The following is a 9,409-nucleotide window of genomic DNA, read 5'->3' on the forward strand; positions in this document are numbered from 1 at the left end:
ACTGCTGCTGCTAAATTAACAAATCTCACATCACACACCGGTGATTCTGACTGAAAACCTAGGTCAGAGTTCAAAGAACTCAGTTTTAGCCTCATTGATGTCATTCTGCAGGCTGTTTCACTGCGTTGCAACCTATTGATGAATTCCTCTGGTTCAGAGGAAAGCCCCTCTCCAATCACTTCGGAGAATTTCTGTAGGAAGGAATTTCTTCTGTAGATGCTGCAGATGTTGCAATTGCCTAACTGGTGGATATATCTTATGTTTTAAGGCCAAGATATATAGGAACATGTCAAGTGTGCAAACTCTGGATCTTCTGGGTATTGCAGAATATCTGGGCCACAAGGGAGAGAACTTGAACCAAGTGATTATAAGTCCTCTCATGATTTTGGCTAAACACCTTTGGAAATGAGGGGTATTAAAGCGAAACCTGGTTTGTGATTCTCAGCTAATGTGCACTGAATGTTTGACATCAGCATCTATTGAGCAAGGTAATTGACAAAGATATTAAACCTCTTACAGAAAACAGCAATTCAGCATAAAGATCTATAGAACCTTTTAAGTATTGGCAGAAGATTGTTAATGGTTTGACCCTAAAAGTCAGAACAAAATGATATCTGTTTGTCTTTGTTCAGGAAGTTCTGAATAATTCAGATAGCCTTCGAATAGCTTCAATGCTGTAATGCTCAATTAAAGAACAATCAACAATAAATATCAGTAAAAACTTGAAACTACGTTGCATATTTGATGTGAAAATGTAGAGTAATCTTACTAATTATTAACAAACCTGAGGTAATTGCTTATTCCTTTCCATTAATCTTCTGATATTTTGGGCCCACCTTGGAGTTGTGAACACACTGAAAAAAATAGCTCTGTGTAGAAAGCTTTTTGATTATGCAAGTGAAAGATTAAGGGGAAAATACCAATACCACAGAGAAGAACTAAAAACATAATCAAATGTCTTTGTTACATCAAAATCCGCTGTTTTCCAACGTTCTGTCTGCATTAAACTCCAGTGTATCCAGAACGTTGTGATTTGCTGGTTACCCTACATGAATATCATCAATCAGTTCATTGACCTCAATAATTCCTGGTGACACTGAGTTGAAGATAGTCAACTATGTTTTAAGAACCGACCCCCAAACTGAAATTCAAACATAGAACAGTACAGCACAATACAGGCCCTTCAGACCATGATGTTGTGCCAACCCTCTAACCTACTCTAAGATCAACCTAACCCTTTCCTCCCACATAGCCCTCAATTTTTTTCTCATTCATGTGCCTATCTAGGAATTGCCGTACTCTTTGCCTCTGCATTCCCTCCATTCCTCCTGCTGTAACTCCTCATACACTTTGGCGTGTTATGCCCCACCTGCAGTGGCACCCAATTCAGTCATTGGATTCTGGGGCAAGGCATTCCACTTTTATTCTGATGGCCTTAGTTCATTTCTTCAAGTTCCACTTTTTTTCTTACCCTCCCTAGCTTGTCTGCTGCTTAATGGTTCCAACCTTCTTGAAAAGTACTTTGGAATTTTCCCAACGGAAATGATGCTTTTTGTGAAACTATTTCTTCTCCAGTAAATACAAGGCTATTTTTGAGATAATATTAGTTGGTTATCATTTAGTTTTCCTTAGCAAAGCTCTTCTTTTAAAGTCATAGAGCTATACAACACAGTCACAGGCCCACTGTGTCCATGCTGACTATCATGCCTACCTGTCGAAGAAAAATGACTCTAGAGACCAGACTTCAAGCAGTGATAATTTTATTCAGCATGATATCACGGGGAGCTGACAGAAATTTGCAAAGCTCTGAAATTTACTGAGCAATTTTGGCATATACTTATACTGATGAACAAGCAAATATACGTGACTATTGGCATGCAAGTGGATCTGTTGCACAAGCAGATGTACATAACCAGGAACAAGTAAGTACATTTGTAGCACAAGATACTTTTAATCATGGAACTGACAAGTGACTAAATTATACAAGTGTGTGTTCCTCTTTTCAGCTATCTGCACTCTGTGCTGCATCCTGATTGTGAAAGACTGTCTATTGTCTGCGGGTCTCAGCTTAGAACATTGGGTTAGAAAAGTTCAAGTAGTAAAACGCTAGCTACTGAGTTCATCACCTCTTTTGCAGACCCTTCTTCCACGCTATCTTTACTAATCTGACTTGCCTGCCTTCATTCCGTATTCCTCTATGCCCTGCTCATTCAACCACCTGTCCAGAAGCTTGTTAACAGTTGCTACTGTTCCTGACTCACTATATTCTCTGGTAGCTCATCTCAGATACCAATCACCATAGAAACATAGAAAACCTACAGCACAATACAGGCCTTTCGGCCCACAAAGCTGTGCCGAACATGTCCTTACCTTAGAAATTACCTAGGGTTACCCATAGCCCTCTATTTTTCTGAACTCCATGTACCTATCCAGGAGTCTCTTAAAAGACCCCATTGTATCTGCCCCCAACACCATCGCCAGCAGCCCATTCCATGCACTCATCACTCTCTGCATAAAAATCTTACCCCTGACATCTCCTCTGTACCTACAGTACTTCTAAGCACCTTAAAACTGTGCCCCTTGTGTTAGCCATTTCAACCCTGGGAAAAAACCTCTGACTATCCACATGATCAATGCCTGTCATCATCTTATACACCTCTATCAGGTCACCTCTCATCCTCCATAAGTCTAAGGAGAAAAGGCCAATTTCACTCAACCTATTCTCATAGGCATGCTCCCCAATCCAGACAACATCCTTGTAAACCTCCTCTGCATCCTTTCTATGGTTTCCACATCCTTCCTATAGTGAGGCGACCAGAACTGAGCACAGTACTCCAAGTGGGGTCTGACCAGGGTCCTATATAGCTGCAACATTACCTCTGGGCTCCTAAACTCAATCCCATGATTGACGAAGGCCAACACACCGTATGCTTTCTTAACCACAGAGTCAACCTGCGTAGCAGCTTTGAGTGTCCTATGGACTTGGACCCCAAGATCCCTTTGATCCTCCACAGTGCCAAGAGTCTTAACATTAATACTATATTTTGCCATCATATTTGACCTACCAAAATGAACCACTTCACACTTATCTGGGTTGAACTCCATCTGCCACTTCTCAGCCCAGTTTTGCATCCTATCAATGTCCCGCTGTAACCTCTGACAGCCCTCCACGCAATCCACAACACCTCCAACCATGTGGAAAAAAATCCCTTAGATCCTATTTAAACCTCCTTTCCAGCACCTAAAACCTATAGCCTCTATTTTAGACATCCCACCTTGGGAAACAGAGACTGTCTACCCTATCGATGCCTTTCAGCGTTTTATGAATATACCTCCGTCATGTCTCCTCTCGGCTTTCTTTACTCCACACAAAACAGATCAGCTGATCCAGTCTTTCCTTATTACTCCAGCCCTTCAATCAGGCAGCATCCTGGTGACTCTTTCCTGCACCCTCTCCAGCTTAACCATGCCCTTCCTGTTAGGTGGCGAACAGAACTACACATATTTCTATTATTCTGCTTTTTGTTACGTTAATTCAAACTGAGATTATTAGAATTTCGACAGCCTCCATCTAACTAAACCTAAATCCATCATTGTTTACTTCCTTCTCACTGGCTGATGAGCAGCAGAAATTAAAAAATTATTATTTGTAAACAGTCAATTACAGAAGTCAGCTAAAATTGAAATACCAGCCTGGTTTCTTGTCCAATTTATCAGTTATCTGTGGAAAGTTTCCACAGCTCTGTTAGGCAAACAGCAAAATTTCTGACTGATGTTCAACGTACAACAGATTTCCCTATTATCAACGGAAGTGTCACTACACTGATGAGGCTATCCTATGGGTCAGCAACTAGTGGGAAGAAACAAAACTGCAGGGACAATGGGGAGGTGTAAAAAGCACGTAGAGCAGAGGGGCTCATGATAGCTCAACAGGTAGTGCTGATGGCTCATGGCTCCAGTGACCTGGGTTTGTTCTTGGCCTCCAGTGCTGCCTTTGTAAAGCAGGGGTTCCCAGCCTGGGGTTGACTGACCCCTCAGTTAATGGTAAGGCTCCACGGAATAAAAAAGTTGGTAGAGTTTGCACAACTGTGTGTGTTTCCCTGGGTGCTCCTTTCCCCACCACTTCTCAAAAAGGTGCAGATTGATACGTTAATTGGTTACTATAAATTGTAGGTAGGAGCATCGGGTTGGATGTGTGAGAGACAATAGAGGTGTCAGTGGGATTGATGGAACTGTCTGTGAGCAGGTTCAAGCTCAATGGGAGAAATAGCCCATACCATAGAATATGAAATATAATATGAGTGCGCTGTTGGAGCAGTGCTGCCAAGATAATCAAGGACACGACCCACCCAGCCAACACACTTTTCGTCCCTCTTCCCTCCGGTTGAAGGCTCAGGAGCTTGAAGACTCCTATGGCCAGATTTGGAAACAACTTCTTCCCAAATGTGATAAGACTGCTGAACGGATCCTGACACAGGTCTGGGCTGTACCCTCCAAATATCCGGACCTGCCTCTCGGTTTTTTTTGCACTACCTTACTTTCCATTTTCTATTTATGATTTATAACTTAAATTTTTAATATTTACTATTGATTTGTACTCCAGGGAGCAGGAAGTGCAGAATCAAATATCGCTGTGATAATTGTACGTTCTAGTATCAATTGTTTGGTGACAATAAAGTATAAAGTATAAAATGGGGATTTTGAGGGACCTCAGCTTTCCAAATATTGACTGGGCTAACTATAACATAAAGGACATAGACAAGCAAAAGATTCTGAAGTGTAAAAGCACTAGATCCTTTTTCTGAATTATGTTCAGCGTTCTTGGTACTTCCCTGGTCCAATAATAATGCTGGGCTTGTTTCTGGGAAATAAACCAGGCCCAGGAAAAATATCTAAGAAGAATTAATCATAATAACATAAAGTTTAGGATAAGCTACGAGAAATAATGTAGAGTGCACTGAAGTAAAGTTTATCAACTGGAGGAGGACCAGGTGTAGTGGGATGAGAAGAGATTTGACCCAGGTATGCCAGAATCAGGTGTTGTAATTGAATGATGGTGGAGATATTTCAGCATGTCATGAGCAGGGAAAAGTAGGACATTTAAAAATGGAGTTTCATGAATGACTGAAGTAGATGAGTAAAAGAGCAGAGCAGTGAAACAGACGCTTTGACATGCCAGACAGATTTTAGAAAGTTTACAGTGGGAGTAAGAGGAAATAGGAGAGACAATGTGAGAGTGCGGGAAAAAGGCTGCAGCAATGTTAAAGTTAATCATTGTTACATTGGATCAAACAATAAATGTAGTAAATGGCAAATAGATTATTTCTTGCACAGACATACAGCTACGGACAAATCCGAAACAAAATTTGTGCTGAGCTGATGGAGAAGACAATGGTCATCTTTCAGAAATCAAGTGACTATAGGTCTCTGTGTCAGCAGGCTGAGCAGGACTGGCGGGGGGTTCAAGGGGAACCTGGCATTGCCAGTCCTATCTCCAAATTGCCAGACACAGAGAAGGAACGACATGGGAGGAGACATGTCAGAACTGCTTAGTGAAACCATATCACAGAAAACACGCCAGAATTTCCAGGATACCATCTCCAAACCCTAGGTAAAGCTTTCCTTCCAGTCCCAAGGAAGGGTCTGGGCCCGAAACGTCGACTGTACTCTTTTCCATAGATGCTGCCTGGCCTGCTGAGTTCCTCCAGCGTTTTGAATGCATTGCTTTGGATTTCCTGCATCTACAGATCTTCTCGTGTTTGTTTTTAGTTGATGTCCGTAAATTTGGTGCAGCCAACTACTTAACTTCTGATAAGTACATTAAATTCTACACATTGATCATACTAATCTTACATTTCCATCTGTTCTCTCACTGTGATTTTGTGTTGTGTCTCTGTTAACAAGACTTCTGTGTTAATTATTAATTAAAATATTGTGTTGAATATTCTCAGTCTTATTAGTTGTGAAGCATAGACTTGAACAAGCCCGTTCGTGTCTGGTTTATCAAGGGATTCATTCTCTTGAAATGTCCAGGTTACTCACTGGTGTTTCCAGAGAACATTACACTAGTATCAATTAGCACATAATCAGTCAGAGTCCCCACTGGTTAAGGGAGGAAGTTAGAATATAAAGAGCAGCATGCTTCTAAACAACATCAATTAAAGCAACATTAATTAACTTTTGTGTTTATTTTCCGACTTTCTTTAAATTTCTAAATGCTTCTTTATTATAAATAGCGTGCCCGATCATTTATTCAAATCTTGATGGAGGACACTGTTTAACTTACATTTTGAAATACTGTATCTATGCCCATCCCTCCTCCAGTTTTTAAATCTGGATACAGTGCTGCGATGTTTTAATTGTGAAAGGAGCAGAACTGCTGAGTTGGAGCCACTTTCAACCATCACTGTCTCTCAGTCATTTTAAACAAAAGCCCAGTGGCGGGAAGTGGCCTTGTCCTCTTTGTCCAACTCAAGAAGATCCTGGTCCACTCTGCTGCATCTGCTCATTCGCCGCCACCCCGCCCCAGTCAGTGTAAATGCCGCTCTTCGTTGCCGGACGCTGACAACAGTTCTGTCGGGGCCTGAGGAAGTATTCTGAACCTTGCATAAACAAAAGTAGCTGTTCACATCTAAAAACGCAAAGCAAAACTTTATTCAAAATCGTCTGCTCCCTCTCTGCCTGCCCCCAAAGCTCTGAATCTCACATTTATCCACGCTTATTTATAACTGAGAGTATGTGCAGGAGAAGATTAAAGGCAAGATGAATTTCAAGACAAAACAATATATTTATTCATTGTATCAATTCAAATAACTGAACATTGTTCTTATCATATCCTTCATCAAAACACAGTCTCTGATGCTAAAAATATAACAATAGCTTCTTGTTTATATCCTACAGACCCAGCAGAAATAACAATATTAAAGATAATGCGGGAGTTCAGGATTATGACAGGATATTTTGTAATCAAGTACAATTCACCAACATCACCAGCTCATTTTGAATGCTTATCCATTGATTAACAATGGTGTCTTACCATGGAAATAAATCCTAAATCATATTTAAAATTAATTTTTAATGATTTAATCAGGGATATTTTAAATAGCAAATGGCAAATTATTGCAGAAATTACTTATAAAATTGTTTTGCTTTCATACATTTTAAGCATAATTTCCCAGTGTTTTTTGCTTGAGCAGTTGTCTACTTGTTAGGTTTAAATCAATGTACCAAGAGTGTCAAAGCTTTAACAAGTGCATACAGATTTTGGTTCACAAATTTCACAATCACGTCTTCAACCCTGGCGTTGTGTTTAGCCTCATTCCTTCTCTATGTCTGTCCCTATTTAAGCAATTGGATTAGTGTTAGGAAGCAGCACTGCGAAGGTTAACATCCATTGTACAGAGATCTGACTGGTAAGAGGAGGTTTGTATTTGTCGGTCGGTAGGGCGTGGGACATTATGTTACGTATGGAGTTACGTTATGGAGATGATAGAGTCAGAGTCTCCCTGCTGAACAATGTATTCATTGGCTCAGGCTCTGTGAGATTGTTCCAATCGTGGCGCACGAGGTTCCTGTTCTTGGCACTAGCCTGGCGACACAGACAACAGTTCAACACAGGAGACAGAAGCTGGAATCTGAAACAACAAACAAACAACCTGTTGATTCAATGTGCTGAGCAGCCTTTGAGGGGGAAAAGGAGTTGTCAACGTTTCGGGTCGAAACCCTGCATTAGTACGTTGTTGGTTTAACAAAGAACTCCCCAGTGTTTCTACCGTTTTCTGTTTTCATTTTAAAACTGATGACTTGCGTTCCCTACTCTGGGCCATCAACACGGAACAGAAGAAAGCAAAGGTCTTAACTTAATAGTAGTGGTCCCTTGCGGACCTTTGCCAACTTCTCTGCCCTGCTATCGAAACAGCATTTATGCCAGGTGCCTCGATTTTGCCGAGAAGTCTGTTCTGTGGCGCCTTTTCAAAAAACTTTCTGGAAGCCCAAGATCACCAGACTGATCACCTTTCATCTTCCAGTCTCTGTGCAGCACAAATCCAACTTCCACAACCTTTTGCATTAGACGTATTCCTGCCGAAGAAGAACAGAGCCAACTTCCTTGATGACTGGCGCTTCATAGCACTCACACCTACTGTGATGAAGAGCTTCGAGAGGTTGGTCATGGCTGGAATTAACTCCTGCCTGAGCAAGGACCAGCACTCCCTGCAATTTGTCTACCACATTAGGGTGCATTCTCACTGGCTCTCTACCTGGCCTTGGGCCACTCAGACAACAACATACCTACTACGGGTTGTAGTTTATCGATTACAATTCACCGCTGCACACCGTCACCTCCTCAGTACTAATCGGCAAGCTTCAAAGCCCAGGCCTCTGTATCTCCCTCTGCAACCGGATCCCAGCTACCTCATCGGGAGACCACAGTCAGTGTGGATCGTAAAGAACATCTCCTCATTGACAATCAACATAGGCACACCGTGAGGAATCGTGCTTAGCCTGCTACTCTGCTCTCTCTGTACCCATGACTGTGTGATCAAGCACAGCTCAAACGCCATCCATAAATTTGCCAACGACACAACTGTTGCTGGCAGAATCTCATATGGAGCTGAGGAGCCACCACAGGATCGAGCTGGTTGAGTGGAATCGGGACAACGACCTTGCACTCAACACCAGCAAGACTGAGGAATTGATTGTGGACTTCAAGAAGGGGGAGTTGGGAGAATGCCCACCAGTCCTCGTTGAGGGATCAGCAGTGGAAAGGGTGAACAGCTTCATCTCCGGGGGTCTATCGTGGGCCCACTGTGTCGGTGCAATTATGAGGGAGGCACGCCAGCAGCTATATTTCATTAGAAGTTTGAGGATATTTGGTGTATCACCAAAGACTCTGGCAGATTTCTGCAGATGTATTGTGGAGGGCGTTCCGTCTGGTGTGGAGGCACCAAAGATCGGAAAGCAGCTGTAGAGGGTTGTAAACTCATCCAGCTCTGCCACTGGGACTAGGCTCCCCACCGTCCAAGGTATCTTCAAAAGGTGAGGCCCCAAGAATGCTGCATCCCTCATTAAGGACCCTCGCTATCCAAGACATGCCATCTTCTCATTACCACCATCAGGGAAGAGGTACAGGAACCTAAAGACCAACCACCTCCACCCCACCCAATGTCCTAGGAACAGCTTCTTCCCCTTCGCCATCAGATTTCCGAACGGTCCACGAACCCATTGAGTACTACCTCACCACTTTGCTCCCCCTTTTGCATTACTGTTCTGTGAACGTTTCTTATCGCGACTTAGAGTATTTGAATTCAATTGACTTTTTTCTTACATCCTTCACGTACATGAGGAGTAAAAATCTTTACGTTACGTCTCCATCTAAACGTACAATGTGCAATCATAGTAATTTGTAATA

At 42.2% G+C, this 9,409-nt stretch overlaps 1 protein-coding gene across 3 annotated transcripts in view; it reads right to left on the minus strand.

Annotated features, from left to right (window-relative positions):
- Positions 1-6,841: 6,841 nt before the first annotated feature.
- The window catches only part of LOC140190963 (N-acetyllactosaminide beta-1,3-N-acetylglucosaminyltransferase 4-like), a 36,541-nt gene continuing 33,973 nt past the window's right edge, over positions 6,842-9,409 (minus strand). For all 3 annotated transcript variants that reach the window (XR_011883729.1, XR_011883728.1, XM_072247971.1), the window contains exon 2: positions 6,842-7,634. The gene's annotated coding sequence lies outside the window, so the exon portion shown is untranslated. The remainder of the gene's footprint in view (positions 7,635-9,409) is intronic.

This window comes from Mobula birostris, chromosome 31 (genome assembly GCF_030028105.1).
Source record: "Mobula birostris isolate sMobBir1 chromosome 31, sMobBir1.hap1, whole genome shotgun sequence".
Taxonomy (NCBI): Eukaryota; Metazoa; Chordata; class Chondrichthyes; order Myliobatiformes; family Myliobatidae; genus Mobula; species Mobula birostris.